Below are 14,257 nucleotides of genomic sequence, written 5' to 3' on the forward strand. Positions count from 1 at the left end.
GCTGACGGTACTGGAACCAGGATGGGGAGCAGAAGGTACAAGAGCAAAAGACACTGCCGAGAACCAGCTGACGGTGCTGGAACCAGGTGGTGGACCTGAAGGCCCACAGGAGAGGAGAGAACAGCTAGGCCGCGAGGCAGCCGCAGTTACCGAACCCCAACAGTCCTACAGGGGGAGCTGGGCCTACTGGCACTACAGAACCAGCCTTGACTACCAGTTCACGCAGCCCACATAGGAAGCTCCTAAACTGGAGGCACCCTGGAGTAGGCGTCTCAGTGAGCTTGACACAACCCGGAAACAGCTGACGGTGCTGAAACCAGGCTTGGCACGAGGGAGTACCTGTGTCAAAACACTGCCGAGAACCAGCTGGCGTTGCTGGAACCCAGATGCGTTGCCCCAGTGTGCAAGAGCCAATGGCACGACCGAGGACCAGCTGACGGTGCTGGAACCCGGTTACTAAGCTGTAGGTGCCCGCGCTTAAAAGCACTACCAAGGACCGCCTGACGTTGGCGGAACTCGGATACCCAGGAGGAGGCACCTAAGCCAAAGGCTCGGCCTGGAACCAGCTGATGGTGCTGGAACCAGGAGGTGGACTCGAAGGCCCACAGGAGAGGAGAGAACAGCTAGGCCGCGAGGCAGCCGCAGTTACCGAACCCAACAGTCCTACAGGAGGAGCTGGGCCTACTGGCACTACACAACCAGCCTTGACTACCAGTTCACGCAGCCCACATAGGAAGCTCCTAAACTGGAGGCACCCTGGAGTTGGCTAACCCGACCGCACCATGACGGGGCAAGCATAGGCGTCTCAGTGAACTTGACACAACCCGGAAACAGCTGACGGTGCTGAAACCAGGCTTGGCACGAGGGAGTACCTGTGACAAGAACACTGCCGAGAACCAGCTGGCGGTGCTGGAACCCAGATGCGTTGCCCCAGTGTGCAAGAGCCAATGGCACCGAGGACCAGCTGACGGTGCTGGAACCCGGTTACTAAGCTGTAGGCGCCCACGCTTAAAAGCACTACCAAGGACCGCCTGGCGTTGGCGGAACTCGGATACCCAGGAGGAGGCACCTAAGCCAAAGGCTCGGCCCGGAACCAGCTGACGGTGCTGGAACCAGGTGGTGGACCCGAAGGTCCACAGGAGAGGAGAGAACAGCTAGGCCGCGAGGCAGCCGCAGTTACCGAACCCCAACAGTCCTACAGGGGGAGCTGGGCCTACTGGCACTACAGAACCAGCCTTGACTACCAGTTCACGCAGCCCACATAGGAAGCTCCTAAACTGGAGGCACCCTGGAGTTGGCTAACCCGACCGCACCACGACGGGGCAAGCATAGGCGTCTCAGTGAACTTGACACAACCCGGAAACAGCTGACGGTGCTGAAACCAGGCTTGGCACGAGGGAGTACCTGTGACAAGAACACTGCCGAGAACCAGCTGGCGGTGCTGGAACCCGGATGCGTTGCCCCAGTGTGCAAGAGCCAATGGCACCGAGGACCAGCTGACGGTGCTGGAACCCGGTTACTAAGCTGTAGGTGCCCGCGCTTAAAAGCACTACCAAGGACCGCCTGGCGTTGGCGGAACTCGGATACCCAGGAGGAGGCACCTAAGCCAAAGGCTCGGCCCGGAACCAGCTGACAGTGCTGGAACCAGGTGGTGGACCCGAAGGTCCACAGGAGAGGAGAGAACAGCTAGGCCGCGAGGCAGCCGCAGTTACCGAACCCCAACAGTCCTACAGGGGGAGCTGGGCCTACTGGCACTACAGAACCAGCCTTGACTACCAGTTCACGCAGCCCACATAGGAAGCTCCTAAACTGGAGGCACCCTGGAGTTGGCTAACCCGACCGCACCACGACGGGGCAAGCATAGGCGTCTCAGTGAACTTGACACAACCCAGAAACAGCTGACGGTGCTGAAACCAGGCTTGGCACGAGGGAGTACCTGTGACAAGAACACTGCCGAGAACCAGCTGGCGGTGCTGGAACCCAGATGCGTTGCCCCAGTGTGCAAGAGCCAATGGCACCGAGGACCAGCTGGCGGTGCTGGAACCCGGTTACTAAGCTGTAGGTGCCCGCGCTTAAAAGCACTACCAAGGACCGCCTGGCGTTGGCGGAACTCGGATACCCAGGAGGAGGCACCTAAGCCAAAGGCTCGGCCTGGAAACAGCTGACGGTGCTGGCACCAGGAGGTGGACCCGAAGGCCCACAGGAGAGGAGAGAACAGCTAGGCCGCGAGGCAGCAGCAGTTACCGAACCCCAACAGTCCTACAGGGGGAGCTGGGCCTACTGGCACTACAGAACCAGCCTTGACTACCAGTTCACGCAGCCCACATAGGAAGCTCCTAAACTGGAGGCACCCTGGAGTTGGCTAACCCGACCGCACCACGACGGGGCAAGCATAGGCGTCTCAGTGAGCTTGACACAACCCGGAAACAGCTGACGGTGCTGAAACCAGGCTTGGCACGAGGGAGTACCTGTGACAAGAACACTGCCGATAACCAGCTGGCGGTGCTGGAACCCGGATGCGTTGCCCCAGTGTGCAAGAGCCAATGGCACCGAGGACCAGCTGACGGTGCTGGAACCTGGTTACTAAGCTGTAGGTGCCCGCGCTTAAAAGCAATACCAAGGACCGCCTGACGTTGGCGGAACTCGGATACCCAGGAGGAGGCACCTAAGCCAAAGGCTCGGCCTGGAACCAGCTGACGGTGCTGGAACCAGGAGGTGGACCCGAAGGCCCACAGGAGAGGAGAGAACAGCTAGGCCGCGAGGCAGCCGCAGTTACCGAACCCAACAGTCCTACAGGGGGAGCTGGGCCTACTGGCACTACAGAACCAGCCTTGACTACCAGTTCACGCAGCCCACATAGGAAGCTCCTAAACTGGAGGCACCCTGGAGTTGGCTAACCCGACCGCACCACGACGGGGCAAGCATAGGCGTCTCAGTGAACTTGACACAACCCGGAAACAGCTGACGGTGCTAAAACTAGGCTTGGCACGAGGGAGTACCTGTGACAAGAACACTGCCGAGAACCAGCTGGCAGTGCTGGAACCCAGATGCGTTGCCCCAGTGTGCAAGAGCCAATGGCACCGAGGACCAGCTGGCGGTGCTGGAACCTGGTTACTAAGCTGTAGGTGCCCGCGCTTAAAAGCACTACCAAGGACCGCCTGGCGTTGGCGGAACTCGGATACCCAGGAGGAGGCACCTAAGCCAAAGGCTCGGCCTGGAAACAGCTGACGGTGCTGGAACCAGGAGGTGGACCCGAAGGCCCACAGGAGAGGAGAGAACAGCTAGGCCGCGAGGCAGCTGCAGTTACCGAACCCCAAGAGTCCTACAGGGGGAGCTGGGCCTACTGGCACTACAGAACCAGCCTTGACTACCAGTTCACGCAGCCCACATAGGAAGCTCCTAAACTGGAGGCACCCTGGAGTTGGCTAACCCGACCGCACCACGACGGGGCAAGCATAGGCGTCTCAGTGAGCTTGACACAACCCGGAAACAGCTGACGGTGCTGAAACCAGGCTTGGCACGAGGGAGTACCTGTGACAAGAACACTGCCGAGAACCAGCTGGCGGTGCTGGAACCCGGATGCGTTGCCCCAGTGTGCAAGAGCCAATGGCACCGAGGACCAGCTGACGGTGCTGGAATCCGGTTACTAAGCTGTAGGTGCCCGCGCTTAAAAGCACTACCAAGGACCGCCTGACGTTGGCGGAACTCGGATACCCAGGAGGAGGCACCTAAGCCAAAGGCTCGGCCTGGAACCAGCTGACGGTGCTGGAACCAGGAGGTGGACCCGAAGGCCCACAGGAGAGGAGAGAACAGCTAGGCTGCGAGGCAGCCACAGTTACCGAACCCAACAGTCCTACAGGGGGAGCTGGGCCTACTGGCACTACAGAACCAGCCTTGACTACCAGTTCACGCAGCCCACATAGGAAGCTCCTAAACTGGAGGCACCCTGGAGTTGGCTAACCCGACCGCACCACGACGGGGCAAGCATAGGCGTCTCAGTGAGCTTGACACAACCCGGAAACAGCTGACGGTGCTGAAACCAGGCTTGGCACGAGGGAGTACCTGTTTCAAAAACACTGCCGAGAACCAGCTGGCGTTGCTGGAACCCAGATGCATTGCCCCAGTGTGCAAGAGCCAATGGCACGACCGAGGACCAGCTGACGGTGCTGGAACTCGGTTACTAAGCTGTAGGTGCCCGCGCTTAAAAGCACTACCAAGGACCGCCTGACGTTGGCGGAATTCGGATACCCAGGAGGAGGCACCTAAGCCAAAGGCTCGGCCTGGAACCAGCTGACGGTGCTGGAACCAGGAGGTGGACCCGAAGGCCCACAGGAGAAGAGAGAACAGCTAGGCCGCGAGGCAGCCGCAGTTACCGAACCCAACAGTCCTACAGGGGGAGCTGGGCCTACTGGCACTACAGAACCAGCCTTGACTACCAGTTCACGCAGCCCACATAGGAAGCTCCTAAACTGGAGGCACCCTGGAGTTGGCTAACCCGACCGCACCACGACGGGGCAAGCATAGGCGTCTCAGTGAACTTGACACAACCCGGAAACAGCTGACGGTGCTGAAACCAGGCTTGGCATGAGGGAGTACCTGTGACAAGAACACTGCCGAGAACCAGCTGGCGGTGCTGGAACCCAGATGCGTTGCCCCAGTGTGCAAGAGCCAATGGCACCGAGGACCAGCTGGCGGTGCTGGAACCCGGTTACTAAGCTGTAGGTGCCCGCGCTTAAAAGCCCTACGAAGGACCGCCTGGCGTTGGCGGAACTCGGATACCCAGGAGGAGGCACCTAAGCCAAAGGCTCGGCCTGGAACCAGCTGACGGTGCTGGAACCAGGAGGTGGACCCGAAGGCCCACAGGAGAGGAGAGAACAGCTAGGCCGCGAGGTAGCCGCAGTTACCGAACCCAACAGTCCTACAGGGGGAGCTGGGCCTACTGGCACTACAGAACCAGCCTTGACTACCAGTTCACGCAGCCCACATAGGAAGCTCCTAAACTGGAGGCACCCTGGAGTTGGCTAACACGATCGCACCACGACGGGGCAAGCATAGGCGTCTCAGTGAACTTGACACAACCCGGAAACAGCTGACGGTGCTGAAACCAGGCTTGGCACGAGGGAGTACCTGTGACAAGAACACTGCCGAGAACCAGCTGGCGGTGCTGGAACCCAGATGCGTTGCCTATCAAAGATTGGCTTCCTACAGCCCCAACTAGCGATGTTGGAGCAAAGGGTAAGCAGGGGGAGCAGAGTGTAGGCCGAAGCCTGCACTGGAGTCAGCTTTGTGTCTGCATTGCGTTTGCAGGACACTTTGCCGGCTACACAGGCGGTGCTGAACCCCACTAACACATTGGCTGGTGTTTTTCTCTGTGCAGCTAGCACTTCCGGGCAAAAACTAGCGTTGTTAGAGCCCAGGGTCAGCAGGAGGAGGAGAGGCGCAGAGTGTAGGCCGAAGCCTAGTTGAACCAATTTCAAAGGTAACCTTTAACCCCCCTCAGGTGTTGCAAGGTACAAGAGCCACACCTTGTGCAGCATTAATACTGCACAAGTAAAAGGTTGCTCTATTAATTTGTCTACTTCCACACGCTGAATGCAACACGTACACAATTTAGCCCATTCTACAGTCAAACTGTAGTTGAGGTGTGACTTGTATTTTTAAGGAGACGCAACATAGGTGTCCCAAATAACGCCTTGGTGCTTGGCGCAGCTTCCTGGGCGTTGTTTTTTGCTGTACAGGAGTCTGCGCTCTTGTGTTATCCCTTGGCAATGCCCTGTTAGCGATGCCCGTCTTATGACCTCATTTTATGTTGGCCGCTGCGGTTAACGATGGCCATAAATCCCAGACCCACAGTGCCTTTTCATAAAGTCACACTGCGGTGCTGGGATTCGTGGCCTTGAGCAGTAAATATTTTCGCCGCTCACACACGTCCTTACACCTGCTTCAGACTGGGCGGCCTCATCTGATCCCTTTTCGCATGCCGCGGCCATAAGGCCGCACAGTCTGAAGAAGGCGGAAGGAGATGAGTGACGACAGGCGAACATATGCACTGCTCGTGCCCATAAACCACACCCTCGCTGACAAAATAAATATGACAACGAGGGGCGTTGTTTCTAGCAGGGCGGATGCACAGGCGCAGCCAGCTAACCATGATGTCAAAAGACGGGAAACGCTACCAAGGGGGGTGCTGCGTATCATTAGAAAGGAAAGTCACACCTCAGGGACAGTGGAATGGTCTCAATGAGACACATTTTGTACGTGTTGAGTTCCACGTGGGCAAGTAGAAAAAGTCAGCCACCTTGTACAAATGCAGCAGTACTGCTGTACAAGGTGGCTATTATACATAGAAACACCTGGGGGTGGGGGGCAGGCTCCCTTCAATTTCAGTTCATGTGCCTGCATGGCGTTTGCAGGTCACGTTGCAAGCTACACAGCAGGGGAACAGCTGGCGTTGCTGAACCCCACTGACACATTGACTGGTGTTTTTCTCTGTGCAGCTCGCATGTCCGGGCAAAAACTGGCGGTGTTAGAGCCCAGGGTCAGCAGGAGGAGGAGGAGAGGAGCAGAGTGTAGGCCGAAGCCTGCACTGGTGGCAGCTTTTGGTCGGTTGTGCCAGCGTGGCTTGTGCTGGACACGATGCAAGCTACACAGCAGGGGAACAGCTGGCGTTGCTGAACCCCACTGACACATTGACTGGTGTTTTTCTCTGTGCAGATCGCATTTCCGGGCAAAAACTAGCGTTGTTAGAGCCCAGGGTCAGCAGGAGGAGGAGAGGAGCAGAGTGTAGGCCGAAGCCTGCACTGGTGGCAGCTTTTGGTCGGTTGTGCCAGCGTGGCTTGTGCTGGACACCATGCAAGCTACACAGCAGGGGAACAGCTGGTGTTGCTGAACCCCACTGACACATTGACTGGTGTTTTTCTCTGTGCAGATCGCATTTCCGGGCAAAAACTAGCGTTGTTAGAGCCCAGGGTCAGCAGGAGGAGGAGAGGAGCAGAGTGTAGGCCGAAGCCTAGTTGAACCAATTTCAAAGGTAACCTTTAACCCCCCTCAGGTGTTGCAAGGTACAAGAGCCACACCTCGTGCAGCATTAATGCTGCACAAGTAAAAGGTTGCTCTCTTAATTTTGCTCCTTGCACACGCTGAATAAAACGCGTACACTATTTAGCCCATTATACTGTAAAACAGTAGTGGAAGCGTTACTTGTCTTTTTAAAGAAAAGCAGCACTGGTGTCGAAAACAACACCTTGGTGCATGGGCGCAGCTTCCTGAGCGATGTTATTTGCTGTACAGGAGTCTGCGCTCTTGTTATCCCTTGGCCATGCGCTGTGAGCGATGCCTGTCTTCTCACCTCATTTCATGTTGGCCGGTGCGGTTAGCGATGGACATGAAACCCAGACCCGCAGTGTCTTTTAATAAAGTCACACTGCTGAGCTGGGATTCGTGACCTTGCGCAGTAAATTTTGTCGCCTGTCCCTCATGTCCTTACACCTGCATCAGACTGGGCGGCCTCATCTGATCCCTTCTCGCATGCCGCGGCCATGAGGCCGCACATTCTGAAGAAGGCGGAAGGAGATGAGTAAAGACAGGCGAATATATCCACTGCTCGTGGCCATCAATCACACCCTCGCAGTCAAAATAAGTAAGACAACGAGGAGCGTGGTTTCAGGCAGGGCGGACGCACAGCCGCAGCCAGCCAAACAAAGATGTCAGAAGACTGGCAGCGCTAACAAGGGGGGTGCTGCGTGTCATTAAAAAGGAAAGTCACACCTCAGGGACATTGTAATGGTCTGTAATGAGACACATTTTGTACGTGTTTAATTAAACGTGGGCAAGTAGACAAAGTCAGCCACCTTGTACAAATGCAGCAGTACTGCTGTACAAGGTGGCTGTTATACATAGAAACACCTTGGGGTGGGTGGCAGGGTCCCTTTAATTTCAGTTCATGTGCCTGCGTGGCGTTTGCAGGTCACGTTGCCGGCTACACAGCAGGGGAACAGCTGGCGTTGATGAACCCCACTAACACATTGGCTGGTGTTTTTCTCTGTGCAGCTAGCACTTCCGGGCAAAAACTAGCGGTGTTAGAGCCCAGGGTCAGCAGGAGGAGGAGATGAGCAGAGTGTAGGCCGAGGCCTGCACTGGTGGCAGCTTTTGGTCATTTGTGCCAGCGTGGCTTGTGCTGGACACGATGGCGGCTACACAGCAGGGGAACAACTGGCGTTGCTGAACCCCACTGACACATTGACTGGTGTTTTTCTCTGTGCAGCTCGCATGTCCGGGCAAAAACTGGCGGTGTTAGAGCCCAGGGTCAGCAGGAGGAGGAGGAGAGGAGCAGAGTGTAGGCCGAAGCCTGCACTGGTGGCAGCTTTTGGTCGGTTGTGCCAGCGTGGCTTGTGCTGGACACGATGCAAGCTACACAGCAGGGGAACAGCTGGCGTTGCTGAACCCCACTGACACATTGACTGGTGTTTTTCTCTGTGTAGATCGCATTTCCGGGCAAAAACTAGCGTTGTTAGAGCCCAGGGTCAGCAGGAGGAGGAGAGGAGCAGAGTGTAGGCCGAAGCCTGCACTGGTGGCAGCTTTTGGTCGGTTGTGCCAGCGTGGCTTGTGCTGGACACGATGCAAGCTACACAGCAGGGGAACAGCTGGCGTTGCTGAACCCCACTGACACATTGACTGGTGTTTTTCTCTGTGCAGATCGCATTTCCGGGCAAAAACTAGCGTTGTTAGAGCCCAGGGTCAGCAGGAGGAGGAGAGGAGCAGAGTGTAGGCCGAAGCCTAGTTGAACCAATTTCAAAGGTAACCTTTAACCCCCCTCAGGTGTTGCAAGGTACATGAGCCACACCTCGTGCAGCATTAATGCTGCACAAGTAAAAGGTTGCTCTCTTAATTTTGCTCCTTGCACACGCTGAATAAAACGCGTACACTATTTAGCCCATTATACTGTAAAACAGTAGTGGAAGCGTTACTTGTCTTTTTAAAGAAAAGCAGCACTGGTGTCGAAAATAACACCTTGGTGCATGGGCGCAGCTTCCTGAGCGATGTTATTTGCTGTACAGGAGTCTGCGCTCTTGTTATCCCTTGGCCATGCGCTGTGAGCGATGCCTGTCTTCTCACCTCATTTCATGTTGGCCGGTGCGGTTAGCGATGGACATGAAACCCAGACCCGCAGTGTCTTTTAATAAAGTCACACTGCTGAGCTGGGATTCGTGACCTTGCGCAGTAAATTTTGTCGCCTGTCCCTCATGTCCTTACACCTGCATCAGACTGGGCGGCCTCATCTGATCCCTTCTCGCATGCCGCGGCCATGAGGCCGCACATTCTGAAGAAGGCGGAAGGAGATGAGTAAAGACAGGCGAATATATCCACTGCTCGTGGCCATCAATCACACCCTCGCAGTCAAAATAAGTAAGACAACGAGGAGCGTGGTTTCAGGCAGGGCGGACGCACAGCCGCAGCCAGCCAAGCAAAGATGTCAGAAGACTGGCAGCGCTAACAAGGGGGGTGCTGCGTGTCATTAAAAAGGAAAGTCACACCTCAGGGACATTGTAATGGTCTGTAATGAGACACATTTTGTACGTGTTTAATTAAACGTGGGCAAGTAGACAAAGTCAGCCACCTTGTACAAATGCAGCAGTACTGCTGTACAAGGTGGCTGTTATACATAGAAACACCTTGGGGTGGGTGGCAGGGTCCCTTTAATTTCAGTTCATGTGCCTGCGTGGCGTTTGCAGGTCACGTTGCCGGCTACACAGCAGGGGAACAGCTGGCGTTGATGAACCCCACTAACACATTGGCTGGTGTTTTTCTCTGTGCAGCTAGCACTTCCGGGCAAAAACTAGCGGTGTTAGAGCCCAGGGTCAGCAGGAGGAGGATATGAGCAGAGTGTAGGCCGAGGCCTGCACTGGTGGCAGCTTTTGGTCATTTGTGCCAGCGTGGCTTGTGCTGGACACGATGGCGGCTACACAGCAGGGGAACAACTGGCGTTGCTGAACCCCACTGACACATTGACTGGTGTTTTTCTCTGTGCAGCTCGCATGTCCGGGCAAAAACTGGCGGTGTTAGAGCCCAGGGTCAGCAGGAGGATGAGGAGAGGAGCAGAGTGTAGGCCGAAGCCTGCACTGGTGGCAGCTTTTGGTCGGTTGTGCCAGCGTGGCTTGTGCTGGACACGATGCAAGCTACACAGCAGGGGAACAGCTGGCGTTGCTGAACCCCACTGACACATTGACTGGTGTTTTTCTCTGTGCAGATCGCATTTCCGGGCAAAAACTAGCGTTGTTAGAGCCCAGGGTCAGCAGGAGGAGGAGAGGAGCAGAGTGTAGGCCGAAGCCTAGTTGAACCAATTTCAAAGGTAACCTTTAACCCCCCTCAGGTGTTGCAAGGTACAAGAGCCACACCTCGTGCAGCATTACTGCTGCACAAGTAAAAGGTTGCTCTCTTAATTTTGCTCCTTGCACACGCTGAATAAAACATGTACACTATTTAGCCCATTATACTGTAAAACAGTAGTGGAAGCGTTACTTGTCTTTTTAAAGAAAAGCAGCACTGGTGTCGAAAATAACACCTTGGTGCATGGGCGCAGCTTCCTGAGCGATGTTATTTGCTGTACAGGAGTCTGCGCTCTTGTTATCCCTTGGCCATGCGCTGTGAGCGATGCCTGTCTTCTCACCTCATTTCATGTTGGCCGGTGCGGTTAGCGATGGACATGAAACCCAGACCCGCAGTGTCTTTTAATAAAGTCACACTGCTGAGCTGGGATTCGTGACCTTGCGCAGTAAATTTTGTCGCCTGTCCCTCATGTCCTTACACCTGCATCAGACTGGGCGGCCTCATCTGATCCCTTCTCGCATGCCGCGGCCATGAGGCCGCACATTCTGAAGAAGGCGGAAGGAGATGAGTAAAGACAGGCGAATATATCCACTGCTCGTGGCCATCAATCACACCCTCGCAGTCAAAATAAGTAAGACAACGAGGAGCATGGTTTCAGGCAGGGCGGACGCACAGCCGCAGCCAGCCAAGCAAAGATAGATTTGGGCAAACAACCGCACTCAGGCAATATTTTGCATCAGAGATGTGAAGTATTTATTAAGGTAACACCACAGTGGTCAACAGATTTCTGAGGAGGAACGTTTCGACCTGAAAGGTCTTTCTCAAACCTCACTGAAAAAACATGAAATATACTACATTAGAGATGGTGAAAATCAAAACATCCAGACAAAATACAGCAAAATCAAGATAGTAGAACATAATAGGAGGTAAAAACACAGTGGACGCAATGAACAAAAAAAAAGGGGGGGGGGGGGCGGCGGGGGGCAGAATATGCATAGTATGATACACATGTAAAAAGTAACTGTGTTGCCAGAGATCTATAGAAATGCTGTATACGTCTAAAGAACAAAAATAAAGTACAGTAAATAACCATATCCTGTGAGAAAAATATATACATATGTACAAATCTTAAAAATAAACCATGAACGAGGCCCAGAGGAGTATACATGTAGTATGAATATTGAATCAGCGTTCAGGCAGGCAGATAAACGGATGGCGGCAGGCTTCATAGACTACTGTAAACATACAGATATATATAAATACATAGCTTTTTGAAAACAATGGGTAGAGCAAAACTGACCTTAGTGAATAGTAATGGAGGAAAGAGGAGGAGGACGAAACTTGTCCGGTAAATGGAGACAGAGGCTCCTATAGAGAGTAACAGAGAGTGAGACAAAGCACACATACTATGGAGGAGGCCAGAGACCGAACCTAATAGACACATACCACAAATGGTCCAGGAGACAGGGGAACGGAGGTCCGGAACGGCACGGACAGGGCACAGAGTCCCTAAAAGCACTGTGGATAAGAGACCAGGAGTGAGGATGCTGATCATGTGGAAGTAAAGCAGGGAGTGAGCCAGAGGGAGAAAAATACCTGTGGGTCCTGTAAGTAAGAAGGAGGCGGTAGTGTCCGGCATAGTGGACGGTCAGGGGAGAAATACCCAGGAGACAGGAAGTGTGGTGTGAAGAAGAGGCTAGGAACGCACGCTGAGGGGCTGGGACAGGCGTGCCCGGAAAGGAACGAGGGAGAGGCCCGGCACGCAGGCTGGAGCGCAGAAGACAGAGCGCACGCGTAGGAAGAAGGAAGGAGGAGGCGTCAGGAATGAAGGGCCGGCAGAGGGCGAGCAGCGGCGCATAGAGGGCAAAGCGCTATGTCGGCGCGTGCGTAGAGTAACACAATGGGGGCGTGTCAGCACTAGAAGCTCTGTGTAGAAGGGGAGGGGAGGGGAAGGGGATAGGAAAAGGCCGGTGTATCAAGCAGAGGGAAAGAGAGTGAGAGTAAGAGTAAGGATGACGGTTAGATGCCAGAGGAAATTGTATGAATGGATTGTAATATACAAGGATGGAAAAATGAGGAAAAAGAAAAGAAGGAGATAAGTAAAGAATAAAGGAATAAAGTAAAGAATGACAAAAAATATGAAAATGATAAAAACAAAAAAACAAAAAAAGGGGGGGTCCAGATGTGGAAGAGAAGAGATATGGAAGAGAGAACAATATGAAAATTGGATAAGAATGGAGAAAAATAAAATAGAGATAAATATAAAAAAATATATATAAAGAAAACGGAAGATAAAAATAATGAAAAAATGAAGAAAAAATATATGATGAAAAAAGTGAAAAAATGAAAAGAGAAATAAAAAATGAAAAAAAATGAAAAAAATGAAAAAAATGAAAAAATGAAAAAAATGAAAAAAATAATAAAATAAAGAAGAGAAAAAAGCAATAAAATGAAAATTAAGAGAAAAAAGCAATAAAATGAAAAATAAAAAATAATGAGAAGAAAAAAAGGAATATAAAAATGAAAAATAAAAAATAAAAATAAAGAAGAAAATAAAAATAAAAATTGTAATAAAACCAAAACAAAAACAAAAATGAACAAAAACGGGAGGGGGGTCAGGCGAGTACTTACCCCAAATGGAAGAAACAGTATATGGAAATCAGACCGCCTGAAAGTAGGAGAAAGGTTAGTGATCATGGAACAAAATGAGAGGTCAGCATGCTCTACGAACATAAAATGGCACATATGATAATAAATACAGTATCATTGATCATCAATTTGTAGGTATATGTAGCAGCATTGAAGTTCTACAAGTATTGACATAGCGACAATGTAGTTCAAGAGGACCCAGAGCAAGCAGGACAGCACGTGGTCCCATGACGAACAGGTATCGGACTCAATTAAATCAGATCAAGTTCCCTATTCAAACCCCTGGGTGTGAGGGTTTGTAAAGTATAAATCCAATAGGACTCCCGTTGCCTAAGCAGTTTAGTGTGATCACCACCCCTCCTAGGGCGATCCACCTGTTCTAAAACCTGGAAGCGAAGCTGAGAGACTGAGTGGTTGGCGGACACAAAATGATGGGGAAGAGGGAGCCATGTTTTTTTACATCTTATGGTAGATTTGTGGCTAGAGATGCGGTCACGGATGTGTTGTGTGGTCTCTCCGACATAAAGTAGCCCACAGGGGCATTTGATAACGTAAACTACGTTATTGGATCCACAAGTGAAGAATCCCTTGATTTGGTATTGTCTACCCGAGTGTGGATGAGTGATGGTGCTGAACTTAATGACGTTAGAGCAGCATGCACAGGCCAAACATGGGAACGTGCCACGTTTTGCAGTACCTAAAAAGGTTTGTTTGGGTATTCTAGAAGAACTGCCCATGTCTGCCTTAACGACTCGATCTCTGATGTTGGTAGGTCTCCGTTTACACATGAGAGGAGATGTCGTGAAAGCCTCGATCTGTGGATATGAACGTTTCAGGAGGGGCCAATGTTTGCGGATAATATTATAGACTATAGGCATGACAGGGTGGTGAGTGTGAATGAAGGGAACGCGTTCTGGTTTTGTAGAGGCACTAGTGCGTGGGGATGGATTTAAGGCCAACACCTTTTCTCTGTCCAGTAGATTCCTAGGGTAATGCCGTACTTCAAATTTACGGGACATGTCATCGAGACGAGCGGGTAGTAGTCCGGGGTCTGAAACTATACGAGCCACGCGTTTGAATTGTGACCGAGGTAGGCTTTGTTTGGTAGAGGTGGGATGACAGCTATGATAATGAAGAAGACTGTTGGAATCAGTAGGTTTAACAAATAGGTCGGTGTTGAGAGTCCCATTGGGACCCCTACTGACCAGCGTATCCAAAAATGAAATTTGGGTATTATCGTGGTTTAATGTAAACTGAAGTTCATCTCGAATGGTGTTCAGGT

General features: G+C 52.6%; 1 long non-coding RNA gene across 1 annotated transcript; it reads right to left on the bottom strand.

Moving 5' to 3' along the window:
- Nucleotides 1–11,623: 11,623 nt before the first annotated feature.
- Nucleotides 11,624–12,997, bottom strand: LOC138667196 (uncharacterized). Its single transcript, XR_011318632.1, has 3 exons — nucleotides 12,958–12,997; nucleotides 11,773–11,844; nucleotides 11,624–11,694 (listed from the first exon to the last, which is right to left on the bottom strand). It is a non-coding gene; the product is annotated as an uncharacterized lncRNA (long non-coding RNA).
- Between the last annotated feature and the right edge of the window lie 1,260 nt (nucleotides 12,998–14,257).

The sequence above is a fragment of the Ranitomeya imitator genome, chromosome 2, assembly GCF_032444005.1.
Source record: "Ranitomeya imitator isolate aRanImi1 chromosome 2, aRanImi1.pri, whole genome shotgun sequence".
Taxonomy (NCBI): Eukaryota; Metazoa; Chordata; class Amphibia; order Anura; family Dendrobatidae; genus Ranitomeya; species Ranitomeya imitator.